The sequence below is a fragment of the Ambystoma mexicanum genome, chromosome 11 (genome assembly GCF_040938575.1).
Source record: "Ambystoma mexicanum isolate Mex_15411 chromosome 11, UKY_AmexF1_1, whole genome shotgun sequence".
Taxonomy (NCBI): Eukaryota; Metazoa; Chordata; class Amphibia; order Caudata; family Ambystomatidae; genus Ambystoma; species Ambystoma mexicanum.
This window is the reverse complement of record NC_090934.1, coordinates 468,259,758-468,264,541: the sequence shown is the minus strand read 5'-3', so window position 1 is coordinate 468,264,541 and position 4,784 is coordinate 468,259,758. Positions and strand designations below refer to the sequence as shown.

General features: G+C 41.8%; 1 long non-coding RNA gene across 1 annotated transcript; it reads left to right on the top strand.

Annotated features, from left to right (window-relative positions):
- Nucleotides 1-417: 417 nt before the first annotated feature.
- LOC138504730 (uncharacterized) lies at nucleotides 418-2,596 on the top strand. Its single transcript, XR_011279931.1, has 3 exons — nucleotides 418-524; nucleotides 969-1,092; nucleotides 1,637-2,596. It is a non-coding gene; the product is annotated as an uncharacterized lncRNA (long non-coding RNA).
- The last annotated feature ends 2,188 nt before the right edge of the window (nucleotides 2,597-4,784 follow it).

Below are 4,784 nucleotides of genomic sequence, written 5' to 3'. Positions count from 1 at the left end.
CACTTGTCAAACTGGAGCATTTGATACTAGTGAGACTAGTCTGAATGAATCTAGAGAACAATTGGTACAGAGTAAACAGCAAATGATAATTGAAATGGACCATAAAGCTAGGTTGAGAAAATCAATTCAGCTTAGTTCACAAACACAATTTAAAAATCCCAGACAGAAATGTTACATGGAAGAAGGGAGCTTTTCCCCAATACTTGAGGTTACTTTTCCATGCCACAGACTTAGGATTGCTTTCAATGAGGGTTGACTGAGGTCCTTTTGATCTATTTTGGTTAGTTATGCCATTGTTTATCCTTGCGTTACGGTCATTTAGTTCTGCAATGCATATCACGCGGTTTACCTTTAAACAACGTACCTCGTCATACGAGGGATCACGTGACTTGCGTTCGATGCGCTGCACCTGATACAACTCTTATGTCAGCACCAGTTTTTAAATCGGGTCTTGTGCGCTTTCTCCATTCAGAGACTAGCCAGTACCCGGACCGGACGAGGCGTTCTGAACCATCGAGGCCAAGGTATTTATGTCCGTGCAGACCCCTTTCTTTCTATCACGCACTCGACCAGAATGCTGTATATTTACATAGTCTGTCGATGCCGCTGAGATTAGTTCACTCAGCCGGCTTCCTTTTCTCAACATTGCACAGTGAAGTAACGTGTGTTTTTTACTTATCTTACTCGACATCCAGCAAGCTGCTACAGCCAATGTACTTTTTGGGTCTCTATTTGACACAGGCGTTAGCTCTGATTTGACGCGCACACGCTCCGCGTTCAAGCCTGACCTATATAAGAAACGCCCGTTCATCCCGACGCATGGCACATTTTTTGTGAGCTGCTTGAGATAATCTATATAGTGATTTCTCGCCACTGACTAAGTTTTCACACTCTTTTTTCATAACATTTGGTATGTTGTGCAAGTTATTCACTGCTGTGTCCCTGCTCTGTTTGATTGTCTTTCACAGGGGGGTAGACCCCCAGCCTCCTCCTTCTTTGTGGGTACATTTGGCCCATCTGTACGCGACTTTGGCGGACACAGAGACGTTTTGTCAACATACACTGTTAAGTGCTTGGGTGACTAAACAAATTGTAAGTCTTTTCCACCGTTCCTTTAGAGATCCTTAATAGGGTTTAGTATGACTGTACCTATGGTGTTTTTAACTCTCTAGCAACTTGTGCTATATTCTTTGAACCATATCTCACACTCTAGCAACTGGTATATACTATTAGTTGGTGAACATAACTCACTATGTTTTATAAATAGGACAAGGTGAACCTTGCCATAGAACCTACGATCCATGCCGCCCTTGTGCCGCTAGACGTATTTAAACCATTTCCGAAATGGGAGAAAACATTTTTTCCACATCCATTCCATCACACCCGACCTAGTAGAAATAAGTAAGAGATTGTCTTTTGTATTTTCTGTCAAATAACTATGTTTTGTGTGTTTGTAAGTTATTCAATTTGTAAGGCTATAACATGTTTGATACCTCATATAGGCGGTAGACTGTACAAAACTGTCTATTTTTAAACACTGTATATCTTTATGGATAATAATAATAGAAGGTAATTGCTACTTTTGTAACCATGCTCTTTGTCTAAATGAACTAATCATACATAAAAATCTTTTTAGATCCATGATGCCTCATCTAAACTACACACAAGCTCTACTATAAAGAAATACCCTGTCCTGAAGATGGCCTCTATAGCTGTTTCCAAATGGACACTTGAGAACATGTCCAATCTGGTTTTTGGTTGAAACATGTCGACACTTTTTATCTCTAACAGCGTCTAAATATAGTCATGGTAGTCGAAATTTTTTCATGTGAAAATAGGATGCATAAAAAAATTTCCATTTTCCGTATTGCATGTCCTAGTGTTTAGACAGATGCCTTTTTTGTGTTTTTCGTGATGTTTGATGTATGAATATGTTTCTGTTTTTTAATATGTATTATTAAAGTGACATATTTTTCTTTACTTACCTTGGTATCACTAGCTTGGTTTTGTTAAGTGGTATGTGACGAGAGCCTTTCAATCTCTATTATCTCGTAGTGAGGGGTTTTTCAATTATCTGTGCTTTATGCACCACACTCAGTTGCTTGACTTATGTCCCATTTCAGAATTGTTTTCCCCCGATAACAAAAATTTGGGATTTTGCCCTTTATTTGTATACCTAAATGGGTGGGAAGAAATAGTCAAGTCCACCCACTAACACCTGGGGTTCCAGCTTGCGTGCTGCTAGCGAGTGGAATATTCCAGAAGGGTACAAGCATGCCATCCAATTATAGAGGGCCATGTAGCAAAGAGCCCTATAGTTTGTGAGCCAATAAAATGTTGTGTATTTGATGAGAATGAAGATGAGTCGCACTAGCGGTGGTCATAGTTGTCCATCTGACGGTAGAGACCCAATCACAATCCTATCCCCCATAGAGAATATACCTAGATGTTCCCCGTAGACCTATCACAATCCCAAGTAAGTTTTATTAGTTTGCCACGTATTATGTTGTCAACGATGCCGAGTTTTTGCTATAAAAGAATTGTTTTTATGAAATAGGTTGAGATATTATGCTGTGCGACGTGCAGCGTTGTCCGTTGTACTACCTGTTTTAGACAATTGAAATTAAAACAGATTACATTTTGCCAACTTCCTGAGTCTGTCTTGTTATTGGTGTAAGAGTAAATTCTGCATCCCCATCCATCTAATAAAGCACTATCTCACTTAAAAGGGCCATAACGGTTCACGTGGTAGCAGAGATAGGATGGTTAGACCCATTGACTATTAGGTTTCCTGAGTTTCGGACAAACTGACACCCTCTGCCATCTCGCCAGAAGATCGCAAGGTTTCCTGTGGAGAGTGGCCGACATAGAATACTTGCAAGAAAATCGAAACAGGTGGGACGGGTCCCTCTTTGACAAAATCCCTCCTGGTTTCCACAGGCACTTTGCGGACGGAAGGCGAAAATGGTCGATTGGAGGAGGGGAGATGATACCAAAGGCCTTCAGCTGAAGAGCGAATGGTGAGTAGACTGAGGTGAATGGCAAATTAAGGGGATGGGATTGTGTTAACGTAGAAAAGTAACGGGGGGTTGTTTAGAAATAACAAAGAGCGTTTAAAGTATAACAAAGATTTAAAGTAAAACAAAGAGTGTTTTGAGAGCCCGGTTTCCTGTCTCAAGACAGATCTAGAAGAAGTAATTTCAAACCCCAATTGGGGTAAAAATAGGTGGCACATAGACATGTTTATGATAGGTAATAACTTAAACTCCAATCAGAGTATTTTTAGGGGATAGATGAAGAAGAGTACCATGGTTTAATGTAAAAAGAGTTGACTAGTCTGTCTGTGTGTTGTGTATTGAAAAGAAGAGTGTCGCAGAGCGACAAGAATAAGCTGTGCAATGTTGAAGTAGAGATAAAAAGTTATTGCCTATTTCAGGTCATTGTCGCCGCTGACCGAGAAGTAGGTTGAGAAAATTGAGAAATAGAGGCTTTGAGCAGCGAATGTTGGAGCACGCTCATATATGTTGTTTTTCTTAAACATATCTGTGTAAATGCTGGTAAGTATTGACAGTCAATTGAGACTCGTCACAATGGGAGAAGTTACTCCACTGATGCACGTGTATAAAACACAGCCAAAACACATGCCCAGGCTCAAACTGTACAGTGCAGAGTGGGTAATGGGCACATCAGATAAAATGTTCATGCCATGGCCACAGGGTTGATCACTATCAAAAGCGGTATTGCAACACATGACCACATACTTGTGCGCTGCGTACAAGGGGAAGCAATTGGGGAAGAGGCTAGCTATTTTAGAGCTTTAGAAAATGTACCAGGAGGAGAGAGAGGATCCGCTGTCTGAGGAATAGGGCATAGCCAGCATGAGGATGAAGGTGTCGAGCCTTCTGCTCCCCTTACCTCACCTGAAATAAATGTGATAGTACGGAAGATATGCCTCATTACACGGTAGGCGGTGGACCAAGGTGCTATTAAAATACCGGCACCGCCTTGGAGGAAAGGGGAATTACTGCCCTATTCCAAGGTTGGCGGGGCGGTAATTCCCCCTTACCCCATTGCCCTTCCCCATTCCCATTTTTGCCCCATAGGGCTCTATGGGAATGGGGAAGGCGCTAATTACGGTGCCGCAAATTGCGGTACCGTAATTAGTACCCTGGTCCCTTTGTGGGTTGGTTTTTAACGCCTGCTAAACAGCAGGTGTTAAAGTACCAACCCGCAAAGGGACCTCGTAGTAAGGCGGTAAGGGTTTACCGGTATCGGTGCCCTTACCGGTACCGGTAAACCCTTACCGGACTACGTGTAATGAGGCCCTGTATCCGTTAAAGGAACTAAAAGCGGCCACAGGGTATAGTAATCCGATATATGAACTGTCTGCTTAATGCAGTGACGATAGCCCAGAAGAAACCAAGAGAAAAGAGGGGATCTTTAGGATCTTACAGGATAAAGAGGGGAAAAGCGAGTGATTGAATGTAACTACAGCCATAGAACGAGAGATCAAGAGATGAAAGGAGAAAAGGATAGAGTTCACGAAATAGCGCTTGTACAGAATGATTGAATGGGAGGACAGATATTACTCAAGTTAGATGGGAAGAGTATAGAGGAAGTCAGACAGAAAGAAGATCAAGATGAACAGGATAGAAAAGATGTGGAACGAGAGAAGAGATTGAAGGAGGATGAACATAAAAGAACGAGTAGACACTTGCGAGAACATATGTATCAGAAAGAACAGCAAAGAAAGGAATAAAGGGTGGAGGAGCAAAGACAGTCTG